General features: G+C 41.1%; 1 protein-coding gene across 2 annotated transcripts in view; it reads left to right on the top strand.

The window, feature by feature from the left end:
* The window catches only part of si:dkeyp-14d3.1 (transmembrane protein 132C), a 170,423-nt gene that overhangs the window by 94,225 nt on the left and 57,696 nt on the right, over nt 1-18,502 (top strand). The gene's annotated exons all lie outside the window — the stretch shown is intronic.

Raw genomic sequence — 18,502 nt, 5'->3', positions numbered from 1 at the left:
AAAGAAGCCTAAAGAAGTCCAGCCTTGGATATAATATACAGTAAAAAAAATTGGCTCAACCCCACCCCCCTCCTGCCCACTCCAAGTGTTTTCATTGGAGCCCCTTTGGAGGAATTAGTTACAGGCATCTCATCTATTGAGCTGTCATCCAATTTCTCAAGCTCAAACTGACTGTATTTCCCTCTATATTCCCCTGTTTGTCAGTTTCTCCATCCACAACGAGCAGTTGCGTTTACTGTAGTGGTCAGTCAGCTCTTTTACCAGGGGGAATTGTTATTACCTGTTCACACCTACTTTTTACCTTGTGTTTAGGATGTATTTTATGCGTGGTACATGGGGAGAGCAGCAGTTATACTGCAGGAGACCTCCCTTTCATGCTGTTTATAGAAGGGAATTGAGACTTTGCATACAATGTGACATTGAGGAGTCACACTAGGAGTGGTGGCAGTTCCATTTCATTTCAGAAATGTTTTTTATTTATAAGGGTGAATTACATTTTAACTCACCCTTAGATGCCCATACGCACTTTTCCTTGAATGAAAATAAAGTGGTATTTATCACAGCCTCCAAAGAATACACTAGCATTCAAGAGTTTGGGGTCACCTAGAAATGTTGTAGTTGACAAGGTTAGAAATAATGATTTTTATGTGAAATTATAATTGTGTCAAATTTTGCTTTTGTCCAAGAATCCTCCATTTGCAGCAATTACAACCTTGCAGACCTTTGGCATTCCAGTTGTCAGTTTGTTAGCAGAATCAAAAGACATTTCTCCCCATGCTTCCTCAAGCACCTCCCACAAGTTGAATTGGCTTGATGGGCACTTCTTAAATACCATACGGTCAAGCTGCTCTCACAACAGCTCAGTACGGTTGAGATCTGATGACTCTGCTGGACAGAGTCACCAGATCTCATTATAAACAGAATACCAGCTGACTGCTTCTTCCCTAAATAGTTGTTGCATAGTTTGAAGCTGTGCTTTGGGTCATTGTCTTGGTGTAGGAAGAGATTGGCTCCAATCAAATGCCATCCACAGGGTATGACATGGTGTTGCAAAGTAATTGCCTCCCTTCTTCAAGATACCCTGTACAAATATTCTACTTTACCACCACCAAAGCACCCCCAGTCCATCACATTGCCTCCAACACACTTGACAGATGGCGTCAAGCACTCCTCCAGCATATTTTAATTTGGTCTGCATCTCACAAATGTTTTGTTTTGTGATCCAAACACCACAAACTTTTTACTTATCTTCCTCTGTCCGGTGTCTGTGTTCTTTTGCCCATCGTAATCTTTTCTTTTTATTGGCCATTCTACGATATGACTTTTTCCTTGCAACTCTGCCTAGAAGACCAGCATCCCAGAGTCGCCTCTTCACTGTTGATGTTGAGATTGGTGTTTTGTGGGTCCTATTTAATGAAGCTGCCAGTTGAGGACCTGTGAGGTGTCTGTTTGTCTAGCTTGACACTAATGTATTTGTCCTCTTGCTCAGTTGTGCACCAGGGCTTCCCACTCCTCTTTCTATTTTGATTACAGCCAGTTTACGCTGTTCTGTGAAGGGAGTAATACACAGCGTTGTGTGAGATCTTCAGTGTCTTGGCAATTTCTCGGATGGAATAGCCTTCATTTCTCAGTACAAGAATAGACTGATGAGTTTCAGAAATAAGTTATTCATTTCTGGCCATTTTGAGCCTGTTATTGAACCCACAATTGCTGATGCCCCAGATACGCAACTACTCTAAAGAAGGCCAGTTTTATTGTTTCTTTAATCATCACAGTTTTCAGCTGTACTAATATAATTGTAAAAGAGTTTTCTAAATATCAATTAGCCTTTTAAAATTATTAGCTTGGATTAGCCAACACAATGTGTCTTTGCAACACAGGAGTGATGTTTGCTGATAATGGGCCCCTGTACACCTATATTCCTTACAAAATCAGCCATTCCCAGCTACAAAGGTCATTTACAACATTAACGATATCTACCCTGTATTTCTGATCAATTCAATGTAATTTTAATGGACATAAATGTGTTTCTTTCACTAACAAGGACATTTTTAAGTGACCTCACATTTTTGAATGGAGGTTTATACAGTGGATCTGACTCAAACATTTCAGAAAAAAGTTGCATTTAAGTTTTTTCTAATGGACAGAATATTACTTTATTAACCAAGATGTGTCTCCTTACTCACCCTAATGATGTGACAAGTTCTTCTCCCCTTGTGTGTTATGAGAAAAGACACAATTTGATTTCCTCCCAATACAATACTGTACAGGAGGATCGTTATAAACTCCCATAGAAACACAGAACTGTTTTGTACCTGATATCAGCTAAAAGAGCACTTAAGGAGATTGGAAACTCACAGGCAGTGCCATTAAAGACCAGCAGCACATTTAAACAACAGCAGTCCTGCTTCCTCAGCATGTCATAACCCAGTCTAAGTCGACCTTTCTCTCCTCACTAAAAGTGCCATGTCTGGCCCAAGTTAATGAAGACTGTCTCAGACCAGATGGATTTCCCCTCAGTGGCACCAGCTTCATTAATCCCCTAGCCTGACTGGCCATTGGGAGAGACCTCATGTAGAGCAGTTACAGGCTCTATACAGAACTAGCTTAATCATTTAGAACCCATTCCAAGCCCTCAGTGAAGATACACAGTCAAACAGGTTGAAACTGACACTTACATGATTGAGTAGTGTGGAACTCAGGCATTTCTTATTTAACATTTCCCAGACCTTACTCATTTTCTAACACAGGAATGCGTTGACCATATTGTGTGTTTTAAAATAACTACATGTAATCAAATTAAATGCACGTATTTGGAAGTCCCATTGTCTGCATAAGGCCATCCCTGACAGAAGGCCCCGACAGTATCATTGGAACAAATGGGAACTACTGTAGCGGCATTTGTGGACCTTGATGTAGCATAAATCAAGGCAGAAATGAAACGGGTCTATTACATTTCACCCAGATTATTCTGTTAGGACTTATAAAAACACCCTTGACAATAAAGCAACCGCATTCCCCACGGTCTTCATTCACACAGCCTCACAGGAGACCCATTGGTATTTCCACCAATGCATAATTTGTCGGTGCTGCAGAATTTATGTGCTCCTCTCACAACTGGAATTACGTTTGATCAGTCCAGTTCTTCTCTGCTGCAGCCCAGTCAAGTAGAGCTCTTTACCACCGGGATTTTGTCAAGGCAGAGAGAACGCAGGGCTGTTTGTTAGATCAGCTCCATCATTAGGCCATATGATGTATGGATAATGGAAAAGGGAAAAGTAAATGGGTGTTATGAAATGAGTGAGCCCTCCTTCGGTAAGAGGGGGGGCTGAGATGGTGTCTTTCTAGGACACCCTACTGATTACCCTAATCATGCTAGATTACACCTCAGCAGCACTGTGCTCTTTCTGCTCCTGTTACTTGGCCAGGCCAAGGAAACAATGCAGAGATTGAACAAAATGTCCTAGTGTCACAATGTTCCAATGGAACTAAATAAACCAGGAGGTAATAACTCCCATTACTACAGTGAACGTGGCTCACCCATCATGATTACACAAGTCCATATCAAATGAGTCATTCTGATTTGGTTTTCTGAGCTCATTACCGATTGAATAGCTCTTTATGGGAAACTTTGCAATGCCATAGGAATACTGACTTAAATGGACTACGGTAAATATGGGACAGGATGCGTCGTGACTTAGCCAGACGAGTGACAGACAGATTGTAGTTTGGTCCCTCTGGCCTGTGGGTTAAGTTCATGTGTTTCAGATGTATAAGGGTTTATAATATGCGAGTGGATATCCTGCTCTTAGAGGTTAATCCCCAAAGGATTTGAATGGCTGCTGAGCATTAGTATAGAGTGTTGTCTCTAATAACAACAGTGATAGCCAAACTCCATTCTGCCTGCCTGCCTTGCTGCTTCAGTACTGCTGCATAAACCTAGATTCAGCTCTCCGCTGAGGGGGAGCTTTGGTTCTGTTGTAAAATGGTGCCGTACAAAACAAAAGGACATAAATAAGCACAGCATGGTCTGCATAAGCCTGCATGAAATTATTACTCATACATTCCGCCCATAAACAGATTTATGACCACATACCACTGCAGGCAGTTCCTCATGTTGTCTGAAAAGCCAAACACAATTTTCTTTAAATTAGACCTGTGGTGAGAGGCAATCTTGTTGTTTTGGAATGAGTCTGCTAAAATGAGTACTCCACTGTGTTAGCTACAGGTGGCACTAAGCTTGGAAGAAAAAGTGGTCTCCAGCATAAATAGTAATCTGTCTATAGACGTTATATGAATGCTTGACTGATTTCTTGAATGGAAATGTACTATTAATATTAATATATTATTGGGCAAATCCACGTGAAAGGGGACAGAAAGATTGTTCTGAAAATGTTTGCATAGAGACTTAATCTTGGGGAAGGAAGCATCATTCCATATTGTGTGGTCTCAATCAAATCTACATTCCCAAGGGAGGTTTGGGATTATTTAATGACATATCATGTCAGTTTAAATGTGTAAAATGGGTCATCTGTACAAAATGATCAAAGAACCCACCCTGGCAATCTGACATGTTTGAAGTATTGCACCAAAACGTATGTCGAAAACATAAGCATACAAAAACTGTATGTGGAAGTATGTATTTCAGAATCTGGGCTATTCCATATTTACAGAACACAATATAGTAGCAAAATATTATCTATACGGTTCACAGTTAGGATGTACGCAGGCACATAGGGGGTTAAAAAGCACTTAACAGTTTCATAATGATTTTCTCAACCATCACTTTGTTCTGTGTTAAAGCAGGCTATTCTTTGGATGCTTAAGTCTGTTGTTCTTGATAAATAACTATGTGATCTAGAGCTTCAGTCCGCCAACACTAATCGCTGCTCAACTCCATCGTAATTTGTAGAGTTGAGTTTAATAGGCTAGGGCACAGCATATTCCCATGTGCCATTCTATATGCCCTTTTTCTTTGAGAATGTGTGTCTAGGATTGCTTGGCTGGCACCAGGGAGTTCTCATTTCTGTAACCTCTGCAGGATAAATATTCAAATTACCCTATTAACAGAATGCCTTAGCTATGCAACACACTGGAGGGGTAGAATGAAGCACAAAGTATGGGCTGAGAAAGTACAAGATGCTGTGAGATTGTGAAATGAAAAAAAGCGCTGTGTTGTACCACTGCAACCCTCATCACACTGAATGGGATCTCCTTTTGTCACTCTTCTGAGTCAAAAAGCGTACAGAATCAATCAGATAGAAGGAAGCAGGACAAGGAGAAAAGAGGAATGGATGCCAAGTGATTTTTGATAGAGGAAGTCCAGGCTCCAGGAGACTGTGATATCTGTGGTGGGTTGCTATCTGAATGCAGCAGAGCCGTGCTTCCCCCTGGCTATGTGTCCCCCCCTCTACTGTCGCATCACATTGCTGTACCAAGCCAAGGTTAACGGGCAGAACTGGCATCCACTTGATGAAATGCAGTTAAAACTCCAATGCTAAGCGCTCCTCCTCAGCGCTGCTGCCTGGCTCCCCTTTTGCAGTCATTTACCAGCACTGACATGTAATCAGCCGCCCTACGCTCTGAGTTTTTGGCCACCAGGGTATCGGCACACCCTCCCAGGGCCCCAGGCTGTATCTTTAGCAGGGCCCCTGACTGTTGGTTCTCCAGCCACATTGACCACCACCAGATGAGATGCCACACTCTGTTCTTGTCACTTGCCCCGACAGGAGTTGCCAGCGCCGGGGTCACAGACAGAGGGAGAGACACGACAGGAGCGAATGACAATGAGTGAGCGTCTGAGCGAGAAAGAGATACCCTGGAGGATTATGAAATCGCAATGAGGACTTTCACTGAGATATTGTACACGTGATCATAGTTGTTATTTGGCGTGCAACTTCAAATACTTGTGTAGGAGAAGATGTTGAAGTCTCCGCAGTGACATGAAAGTATTCATAGTATGTTCTGGACATGTTTGGTTTATTAGTAGAGCCCACTGATGAAAATGTGCATCACTCCATCATCGATCCCATTATGTAATCTGGGTGCACTTTCTGCCCCTCCTGTACATAAGGCATCTTCTCCCTCATACATCTGGATTGCAACCAACGTTGAATCGGTGTGCAAATATGTAAATATTTGCTATTAAGTTCACTTTCTTTAATTAGTCTTCACATTTCATGACCGAGTGCTTCCAATTATGGATCAATGTCTCATTACTGCAGATGGACCCCAGGGTGAGTGGAGGCAGTTTAGCAGTTATTAAATGCTTCATAATTTCTCTCTGCCGAAAGGAGCGCTCAGCTCAGACCAGACTAATTACCTGATCGATTTGAAGCTGCAGTGGCTCCTGAAGAACTGCATGTGTGCATGCAGACCAGATTGTTTTAGTAGTTTTGTAAGATGTATGCTTCTGATGGGTTTAACTGCGCTGCCTGTGATGTAGCTCTGAGGTAATGAATGGGGTGGACCACAGATGGGGCTACATTTTCTTAAATACTCAAGCACCCTTCAGACACAGAGAGACATGCAGCTGGGATTTGAGTTGTGTTTACAAAATCTCACGAGTCACTATAAAATCTAACTAATTTGTGGAGACCTTTTGGCTGCATTGATGTTGTTTATGCGATTACAAATCACAGTAATCACCCGTTAAACTTTGTGAATCTGACCTGTAACATATACTGTTTAATTTCCCCGTAATTATCTTGGGAAGAATCGACCAAGGGTAGGCAACAAGCCTGTAGAAGATGGTCGGTGGGCAGAACATAATTAGAATAATTACAAAAAATAATGTTTACGCTCAAGGGTGTCGGTTTGGTTTGAACGTTGGTGGGGACATCCTAAATGATATCGCTACCCCTGCCCTGTCGCTGAGAGCATGAAAAGATGCAAGCTTATGTGCACACACACACACACACACACACACACTCACATACACACACACACACTCACATACACACATACACGCACACACAATCTTTATAGAAATACTTATTTTAACAAAGTGAATGGATAGTAGTCCGGATTTGAACCTGTGCTGGCTCCACCATACGTCCATGGATGTGGACATTCACCGACACACTGCATCCTACAGAGGACCTGTGCCTATGTGTGCTGCTTTTGATTGTGTGTGCATTCATGCGTTTGTATGTGTTTGGATATGACCACTAAAGAGCTCTTGCTCTTTACGCTATACGTGATACAGTTTTGTCTGAATAGGGTCCATTTAGTTCTTGACATCACAATGGCATCAAGGACTGGAACATTTGCGTCTCTATGCTAAGACCAATAACATGGATGGGTGCCACTAATCCTCTGACCCCGTCTGAGTTGGTGTGAACACACCAGGAGGTCTTCACCCTTCTCCTTTAGCATTTTTGCCTCAGCTAAATGGAGAATTCTATAGAGTGCCATTGATTGGATACTCTGGGCGGCCCTAGTCAATGGGCCTTGTGTGCTCCCTGGGTTCCGTTGCTGTGCCAGCGATGGTGAAATTCCATGGTCTGCTCTCATTAAGTTGTAAAGGAAGACAGGCTTTCCCAGTCTCTCAGCTGCAGGTGGCCATCACATCATGTCATTTACTAAACACTCTCAGAGGGCCAGGAAGAGGATGTCACCCACTGCTGCGGACAGCTGGGTTTTGTATCTGCTGCCTCCTAGTGTGTGGATGTACCCTCTGCTCCCATTGGTCCTTAATGGTCACCGTGAGCTGCAGTTTATTGCCAAATGTGAAAGGGTGAGGTTAAGATATTAAGATTCTCACTTTTTCAGTGATAGGGGTATTGGGGAGAGAGATGGAATGGTAGAAAGGAATGGTGTGGAGAGGAGAGGATTAATGAAACATTAGCCTAAAAAGAGCCGAAGACCATAACTCTATGCTGACATTGAGGGGTAGCAGCTGATGATTACTGTAGCTATCTAAAGTATATTAAAACTGCAGGGCTCCTTGCACTAATGGCTCTGTTGATGGTCTTCTTCAGAAAGGCATTTATTTCTGATTGGTCACCTGGTGGCTCAGGGCATTCATTTCACCTCTTCATGAGGATGTGTGGTGTGTGGAGTTCTGTAGTGCTGAATACTATGTACTGTAATACCTCTGTACCTTCTGTAGTACTGAATACTATGTACTGTAATACCTATGTACCTTCTGTAGTACTGAATACTATGTACTGTAATACCTCTGTACCTTCTGTAGTACTGAATACTATGTACTGTAATACCTCTCCTTTGTCTGATGCATTTCTTAGTTAAATGGTGAACTGCTTTGTAGGTTTGTACAAAGTAGTAATGTATCGTATTTGACAAATTGAATAAAATAAAAGTATTTAGCATATTGAATGAAAGGTTCTGGTACACATGTTTCTTTCATTGTTTAGCAACCTGTGATAACATAACTGCTAACTAAAACAATGGTCCTGTGGGACTTCCAGTGAATACATAGCATGACTACCTCTAAGCGGATGAAGATGAGATGAGATGAGACTACCTCTATCTCCCGGTTCCCAAGTGCATGACAACCTATGTTTTATTCTTCGCAGCAAACATGAAAATGACTAGATGGCAAGGCACTCTCCTTGTGTGTGTTAGAGAGTGTGGATGAGCCAGGGAGTGTGAGAGGAGTGTGAGAAACCTGGGGTTTGTTAGCTGATGAATGCTTTAGAATGCTGTTAGGCTAATAGGAAATGTGATCCTCTCTCTGGGTTTGATACACACTAGCGAGAAGCCTTTGGTTTGTGCCCACAGTTCATTATAATTGTATAATTAATACCACTCAGCCTTTTCTCCGTGTGCCGCACTAGAACAGGCTGAATAATAAATGATTAATTTAAAAGAATCTGATGCATATTAAAAGAGAAATAACAGTAAGTTATTTAAAATCTAATTGGCAAATCTTTTTTACATGTTTCAAGAGAATAAGATGAATAGAAATTTAAACGTTCACCTCCTTCCCTTGTTCAGAGAAAATACACACCTGGAATTTAATATAGCAATGTTGAACACCTGTTCCTTTGGTAAAGATTTAATGTAACTACAAATAATGACACACATTGGTGTAAATTTATTCATTAGTTTATTGATTTACAGTTTATTAAGGGGTATATTTTGACATATATTCAGTTGCTTTCAGATGTAAACCTAATATATAAGGTAACTTCAGGAAATAAAAAAAATACTTTTTAAAATGAATGAATATACCATCATAAGTTCACAATTTGACTTAATTTTAGAACAGGTATTCACACATCCCATTTCAATTTTCACTAATTGACATGAATTGTATATTTTATCATGTGAATCATTTACAGAGTGTGTACCCATTATTAAGTGAGACGCAATTTGTGTAGCCTACCCTACAGTGGTTGTAAATAGTGGATGGTAAAGGCTAATAATTCAATGTTCAGAGTCACTGTTTCTACCTTAGACACAAGAAAATGAGCTCCCAAACCTTTCAGCAGAGAAAAAGGTAATTGCGGGATCTAAATGAAAACCTCCTGTCTGCTTACTTTGCTCCGTGGCTTAACTCATTTTGCCTTGCCTTACCGAATAGGTTACCAGTCTTGCCACCCTAATATTCTTGGTCTTGTGTTGCTATAATATGAATGACTTATCAGCTAATCTGCTAATTGTTTTTTCTGGACAAACCGAATGAAACAGCTTTACCTTTGAAAAAGGACCATCCATTTTGTCTTGACATTAGCAATGTGATATCTTTTGATCAGTGCTTAAAATGTCTCTGTCAGGATATACTTGTATGGAAAAAAGAGATGTATTTTGTCAGCGTACTCAATATCATAAATAGCTTGACTGTAATTGGTCAAGGGTCCTAAAGCATCCATAGAGATCTAAAGGGCAACCAATAGCATCAATTAATGTGAAAATAAAAAAGGTGAGTTACAAGCTTTGCATCAAACAGCAACGATTGATTTGTTCCCGGCATCCTGTAGTATTTCCATGTTTAAGAGAATAGAAGGGTAAAGTGGTAAAACTGAATCACAACTTTAGAGGACATCAGTGATCAGTGTATTTTCTTAATGCGTGTGGCACTGTCAGTAGTGTACATGTTCAGTAAAGGTGTCAGATTGTCTTCCATTCCTCTTGTACTTCAGTGTCATTTTAATATCTCATATGTGAAACGTATTTCAGCAAGCAGCGTTGTATCACTCATATTACCAAGGCAACCTGCATTACGGTAGACCTATTTTGTGGCAATTCAATATTTCCACCTTTTTCACGGCTCTGTCAAAGTGGGGTAAATGAATGGCAGCAGACATGCCATAAATCATAGGGTATTAGTTTAGTATCTCACAGGAAATGATAGCAGCATGAGGGATGCTTTGGCCTGCATGCCACTGCTTCATCTTCCAGCTTTGATTTTCAGAAATATCTCAGAGAATGCAAATATAGATTCAACATCTTTGTCTCCCTAACTCTAGCGCTCACACGAACATACACAGACACCCACATACCCAGGACCCATAAAGCAATTGTGCATGTCTTTCCTTCTCACTGCCTAATAACATGGCCAATTTGCCTTTGTTTTTAAGGTGGGTCTGTTCTTATGTTTTAGCCAGAGTTGGCTGGCGGTGGCAGTGGTGAATTAAAAGCCTGCTTGACTCTCATGACATTAGTGAATAGCAACAGCTTTGCCGAGTGTATGTCAGGTCCTGCAGCTCATGGACTTCAGTCAAGAAGCACTTAGTGGGGAAGTGCCACCCTGTGACCAGAGCCTCACAGTCCAGATGCTCAACATGTCTCTATTCAGGCAGACAGGCAGAAACCAAGGAAATCTACGCATACTAACAATTGTACTTGGTGGAAGGATATCTTGAATCAGTGCAGCTGGTGGTAGACCACATAACATACACAACAACAAAAGTTGAAATACTATTATATATAATGGTTTATATTAGCGCCAAATGTCACACGTGCACAGAATTCCCTGCGAGCTAGGTTATGCATCACAGAGCGAACTGAGAACTTGACTATTGAAGAGAGAAATCCATTGTAGCGCACTCATAAACTATATTGCAAGGACAGAAATGGTTGACCGTGGAAATGACTCTTGAATGCTTACAAGTCTGACATTGAGCAAGCCGAAAAGCATTGTTACATGCAGTAAATGAATCAGTCATCTGATATCTCTCCCACATAGACAAATTCATCACAGGCAAGAAACCTTTTGTAGTCTCACACAGGGATGTCACTAGACCCTAAATGATTTTGGGTCGGCCTTTGGGTCAGAATCATATATTTGTGGTTAAGCACTCTCAAAGTAATGTTATAAGAATAAATCAGTTGACCTACGTGCATTTCATTTAAGATTGGATCATTACGGCATAGTTTTGATTGGGTTTGTGGACACCCGTTGCACTGCCACTGCCATTAATAAATCAATGTCAGATATTATTTGGCACAACATTTCAATTTAGGTGGGCCTTTTTTGGAGGGAAAGAATACAGTGGGTTATTTTGCTCTTTACTCACTCTAACATTCAAAAGTTTGGGGTCACTTTGAAATGTCCATGTTTTTGAATGAAAAGCACATTTTCTGGCCATTAAGATTATGTCAAATTGATCAGAAATACAGTGTAGACATTGTTGATGTTGTAAATGACTACAGTTGCTGGAAATGGCAGATATTTTAATACAACATCTACATAGGCATACAGAGGCTCATTATCAGCAGCCATCCCTCCTGGGTTCCAGTGGCTTGTTGAGTGTGCTTATCCAAGTTTATCATAAAAGGCTAATTGATCATTATAAACCACTTTTATAATTATGTTAGCACAGCTGAAAAATGTAAAATAAGCAATACAACCGGTCTTCTTTAGACTAGTTGAGTATTTGTAGCATCAGCAATTGTGGGTTCGATTACAGGCTCAGAATGGCCAGAAACAAAGAACTTTCTTCTGAAACTCATCAGTCTGTTCTTGTCCTGATACATGAAGGCTATTCCATGTGAGAAATTGCCAAGAAAGTGATGAAAAGATGCTGGAGGAGTACTTGACGCCATCTGTCAAGCATGGTGCATGCAGTGTGATGGTCTTGAGGTGCTTTGGTGGTGGTAAAGTGGGATATTTGTACAGGGTTAAAGGGATCTTGAAAAAGGAAGGTTATCACTCAATTTTGCAATGCCATGTCATATCCTGTGGATGGTGCTTGATGGGAGCCAATTTCCTACTACAACAAGACAATGAACCAAAGCACAGCTTCAAACTATGTAAGGAGTATTTAGGGAAGAAGTAGTCAGCTGGTGTTCTGTCTATAATGGAGTGTCTAGCACAGTCACCAGATCTCAACCGTATTGAGCTGTTGTGGGAGCAGCTTGACCTTGTTGTATGTAAGAAGTACCCCTCAAGTCACACCAACTTGTGGTAGGAGCTTTAGGTGTGAAGCATGGGGTGAAATCGCTTCAGATTGCCTCAACAAATTGACAGCTAGAACGCCTAAGGTCTGCAAGGCTGTTGTTACTGAAAATGGAGGATTCTTTAACGAAAGACATTTCTAATTGACCCAAACATTCGAGTGGTAGTGTATGTAATGGCCTACTCCTTCCTACTCCAAAAGCTTGTGTCAGGAAATCAGTAGCCTGGATGTAATTTTGCCATGTCCATGTTTAGCCTGTGGGGGTTTATTTTTGGCTTGACAACTAAGTGGAAGTACAGTTTATATCTACTTGTTTCCTCATCACTACAGAAACAATTAGCATAGGATAATGTTTGACTAAACCAATATGTTACTATTCAAAATATTTACTTCACCTAGGCTAGTTTGTTGTAGCTACATAAATATAGTCTGGGTCAACACATGCAACCTCATATAGGGTTTCTGAGGACCACCAAAATGCAGATAATAGTATTAAGTGTTGCTTAAGATTAATATTCGTGCTGGTTTTGCAAAATTTGTTTGCTGAGTGAAGCTGCCAACCCGGCCATCAAGGGCTGGTTTCCGGTTCCATTTGATTTACAAATGAAGCACTGGACAGAGCATACATCAGTTAGAGAACAACACCAGCTAGTTGACAGACAGACAAATTGAAGTCTGTAAGGGTGTAGGTTTGGTCTGAACCCTGGTGGGGACCCACATTCTTTTAACCATCCTATCAATACCTCTGCCCTGTCGCTCTAAGCATGAGCAGCTGCTAGCTTGTGTGCATGACATGCTCACATGCACTGCATGTGGCAGCAGTTTCAATAAACAAATAGTGTTAGCATTCTCACAGTCACCAAGCAAAGACGTGAGGTTTGAACAAATGGTTCTCAAACATTAGTCAAAGTATACATTCCGAACAATATAATCCAACAGCATTATATTACATTTTGATTTTAAGATGAATTGTTCACTCAGTGCTTCCTTCAACCTGACTGTAGCCTAGCATCATCTCAGCCAAGACACTTAACTTTCTTTCAGTGCCTTGCTGACTCATACACGCAACGACACACAGCAGCCTGGGACAAATTGAGATCAGCGTTCTCCCGCATATCGGATCTTGAGTTCTCCCCCATCTGGGATCTTGAGTGCTAACCCATTGTGGAGTGGAAAAAATTGAAAACCATGATAGAAACACCTTCAGACTCATCACAATTATTGCCAGGGGCATATACCGACCGTTCCACCCGAAATATATGCCTGTGGATGGACGTTCCACCCTAAATCTATGTCCTGGTGAACACCAAAGTCCTCCTCTGTGATTGCATGATACTATGAGTGCCTTTGCCTGATTACTCTAATGCTGTTTTATAAAGCACGATGATCCAACTCTATTCGCTAGTAAGCCTTTTCTTTACAAGTAGGAAGCTTTTTCTTCCTTTACCCCAGCTACCTTTTATCTCTCCAGTGGCCTCTTCAATAACCCATATATCTCACTGCATAACCATGAACATCCCGGAGCATATACCCAGCAACTTTTCCCTGTCATTTATCACTATTATTTTTATTCTTGTCTTCCTTTTATTTGACAGTGTTTCAGTTGATGTCCTTTCACTACAGCATTTCTTTTCACTGGCCGGGCTGAACTGAGAAGCTCTGCTGGGTATAGGTCTCCAATGGAATTTCTCGCTCCCTTTTCCTCTCTCTCCCTCCCTTCCCTGTTAACTTTCTCTTTGTTTGTCACTCTCTAATTTTTCCACTGTATATTCTTGCTGTAAAGCCCCTCAACAATATATAATATTCCACACTAGATGTGTTGTACTTTTTCCGGAGCTACTAGATGTGTTTGCATTTTCCAAACTATTTCACAACATTAAAATTACTTATTCATTCTTGCGCTCATTAATCATTTCAGTTATATACCAAATTGTTGAGCGAACTCACAACCCTATTGCAGATGATTGACTTAAAACTGCATGTTGAATCAGCAAACGCTGCTCCTTCTGACCAAAATTTCAAGCTTGTTGATATGTTGCATGCTCTATTATGGGTTTGTTTTATAGACCTGTGTTTCAGTACTTGTGTTAAGTCCTATGTTTATTCAAACTTACCATTATGTGATTTGGGTAGTTCTATCTTGCCTACCTGGCAGTTGATCTCAATGCAGGTTGAGCGAACTCATGATCCGATTGCAAATGGTTAGAAGATTGTTGTAGGGATGTAAACACTCTGAATGAACAACCTCTAGTCCAAACACTGCTCCCATGTCAGCTCCAAGATTGGGTCCAATCTCACCATGCTGCCCTGACAATAGACTCTCACCTCTGGAGTTGGTTGCATGGCTCGAGCTGCCTTGGCTAATACACTTCTGACAGGCTTCCCCATGGCTGTTAAACAAAATTCCCCCATAGCTTAGTGATTTTATTTTATCTGGGCTTTGCTGGCTATTAGGGCTACATCTGTAGCTCCTTCTTGTCCTATTTTCCACCCCCAACCCCTTCACAAACTCCTGGTCCCTGGTAGTTTGACTAAAAGGGCGGTAAGTTGAATTGAATCTTTCCCTTTGATCTATTATTTTTTCATGGTTAACTAATTGCAGCTGCACTTGAAAAAAAAGGGCAAAAGTAGAAAAAAGACATCTGCTTGCTTTATTGATGCGTGGTGCTTGTGAGAGGAAACATCAGGCCCGGCGCTAGAACAAACGTGTTGGACAGGCATGTAATTTCAATGGGCAGGCATGTTTATCCTGCTTACCAGTATTGATTAGTAACTTCAGCACGAGGAATGGAAAGCAAATAATTTTAGAACGCATGGCTTACTGAGGCTTTTTAATAGCAAAATACATAGCTATCAATCAATTTTTTTATAAATTAACTAACTACAGTAGTTACAAATTATTTGTAGCTTAGTGTTCACATCACTTACTAAAGCACAGAATTTCCTACAGTAATGGGTTAAGTACAGTATTGGGAAGCACTGAACGTGTAAATATCTCCATAAAACCATCCTGTAGATTATTGGCCTGACATATCATACACCCTATGATCATTTGTAATGTTTAGGCTACTGGTTCTTTTCAAAACAGCTCTAGTAGAACCCCCTATTATTGCCATAGCCAACAGCTATGAAATACATCTTGTACCAAGTAATAATTTCATCAAGTCATTCATGTTTTGTAATTATTAGCAATATAAAAATGTTAACTAGCATGTTAATAAAGAGCATTTCAGAAATGTTCATGACAATATTCATATTTTTAGCCAGTTGGTTAGCAGAATAGCTAAAGATATGACCCTGTATTATCAGCCACTGTCTCCAATTATCAGCCACCTTACAGTTTTGTTCAATTACATTTTATTTTGCTTGTATTTGTGTTGCAAATGACTGATCATAGTCTTCTCTGATGTGTCTACTAAAATGTCTTAGCAACTTTTCTTGCCTTCCGATAGAGAAAAAAAAAACGAATCAACATATTACATGATTTCTGGTCTGTTGCGCAAGTCAATTTTCACCTTATGCACTTGTCATGTCCGACTCCCAACTCTTTGACCTACTCTCCACTGTGTCACAGAGACTCTTTAACCTACTCTCCACTGTGTCACAGAGACTCTTTGACCTACTCTCCACTGTGTCACAGAGACTCTTTGACCTACTCTCCACTGTGTCACAGAGACTCTTTGACCTACTCTCCACTGTGTCACAGAGACTCTTTGACCTACTCTCCACTGTGTCACAGAGACTCTTTGACCTACTCTCCACTGTGTCACAGAGACTCTTTGACCTACTCTCCACTGTGTCACAGAGACTCTTTGAACTACTCTCCTGTTTGTCACAGAGACTCTTTGACCTACTCTCCTCTTTGTCACAGACTCTTTGACCTACTCTCCTGTTTGTCACAGAGACTCTTTGACCTACTCTCCACTGTGTCACAGAGACTCTTTGAACTACTCTCCTGTTTGTCACAGAAACTCTTTGACCTACTCTCCTCTTTGTCACATAGACTCTTTGACCTACTCTCCTGTTTGTCACAGAGACTCTTTGACCTACTCTCCACTGTGTCACAGAGACTCTTTAACCTACTCTCCTGTTTGTCACAGAGACTCTTTGACCTACTCTCCACTGTGTCACAGGGACTCTTTGACCTACTCTCCTCTTTGTCACAGAGACTCTTTGACCTACTCTCCTCTTTGTCACAGAGACTCTTTGACCTACTCTCCTCTTTGTCACAGAGACTCTTTGACCTACTCTCCTCTTTGTCACTGAGACTCTTTGACCTACTCTCCTCTTTGTCACAGAGACTCTTTGACCTATTCATCTGTGTCTCCAGACTCTTTGCACTCTTCACATTGACTAAGCTGATCTGCCTTCATATATCCGCTGCCCTCCACACTGAACCATCAGATCCTCCACTCCATTCTCCCAGGGCTGGGCATTTCATGCTGTTCTTCCAGGGGAAGTCCTGCACTCTGAAACGTCTCTGTTGAATTTTTGCACAGTACATGTACACAACTGAGCCAATATGGCACTTATCTAGACAAAAATGTGCTTGATTGGATGCACACAATCCTTTTGTCATGATACATCTGAGCAGTAACAAGAACCACTGTACAGGATTTTAGCCTATGTGTAAAATATATATGGGTCAATGTTTTGTGACAATACATAACATTATAAAATATTGTTGTTTTGCCGGACTCTGTGACAGTTTCACTTTTATCCACTCACAGACCACAGACTAGACCAGTGTTTCTCAACGGGGGCGGTACCGCCCCCCACAGGGTGTTTAGAGGACAACAGGGGACGCTGGAAGCAATATTTTGGAAAGGGGGGCGTTGCGGTGCCCTTGGGGGGCATTTGTTTTAGGATGTTTTAGGAGTTTACACCCTCTTTCTTGGGATTACCAGTGGAAGAACTTCTTTCTCTTAAATGTTCATTTCTCTGAGGGATACATTGTGAACGCAGTGGTAACACATTTACAAGAGGCATATTCAGCTGTTGGAGTTCCCCTGAAAGCAACTTAGCGCCCAGCATCCAGACCCACATTAAAACACTATTCAATACAAGTGGCTTTGTTGACATGACTGCAATACAACCAGGCGCCGGGCTCTCACTAACTTTCAAAGGTTTTTACCTTATTTCCTTTGAAAGTTAATCGTTTGCTTTTACCCCTTGATTAGTGCCAGCTTGTTTTCCGTTGGAACAATTCATATGAATGATTATTGTTTGGTATTTTTGATTGGGTGTTGTTTAATTAAGATTTGAATGTTAAATTGCTAGCTTTTTCTGATTGGCTGCTGTTTGTTTCCTTGGGAAACCAATAAATATGTTGTTTGTCATTCAATGATGTGCTTTTTTGATGATTTTTGATAATAACAATAGTAACAACAATAATGATAACAACAATAATAATCATAACAATCGTAACAATCATCATCATCATCATCATTAATATTCAGGGCAATTAGCCTACATATTATTTGATAGGGGTGGTGAGGGACCTGGATAATGGATAGGGGGGCGCTGGCCCAAAAAAGGTTGAGAACCACTGAAGGGTCAAGTTGTATTGGGACACTGTGTTCCTTTTGTTTACACCTTTTTCTTTTTGGTGACCACAACCGGGCGAATATGGGGAAGTCCTGTCCCAGCAGCACGGGATCTTAAGCTAGAAGATGACAACAAGTACCAAGAACAATCCAAAACTATAACTCTTTGCAGGTAATTCAAAACAAATGCCATCTGGACACAAGCCTTGGCGATACAAAGAAAAATCAAACCAAAAAATTGACGACTGCCTGCAGCCTGTACTTGGGAGACAACCATTAAGCCAGTCTATCAACTAGTATGACAATACTTCAGATAATTCTGACTGATATGAAGATCCATTAGCAGGCGAAGGGCAAGTGGTTCATTATGAGTACCCTTGTTGCCACCTCGCAGGAGAGGGCGCTGTTTGTTCATGTTGCTCTTGCTGGCCAATAAGCTCTCACACGTCTCCCCCCAAGAACGACCAGGTGGCCTTGAGGGCCAGGAGTGTGTGTCCACGTTGCCATGGGCTTTTCCTGACCTGTGACTTCTCAACCACGGCTTTTCCACCTGGGGCTTAATTAGACGATAAAGCATTGGGTAGGTGT

The sequence above is a fragment of the Esox lucius genome, chromosome 13, assembly GCF_011004845.1.
Source record: "Esox lucius isolate fEsoLuc1 chromosome 13, fEsoLuc1.pri, whole genome shotgun sequence".
Taxonomy (NCBI): Eukaryota; Metazoa; Chordata; class Actinopteri; order Esociformes; family Esocidae; genus Esox; species Esox lucius.
Note: the sequence above shows the minus strand (reverse complement) of the source record. Positions and strands in the feature narration are given on the sequence as shown.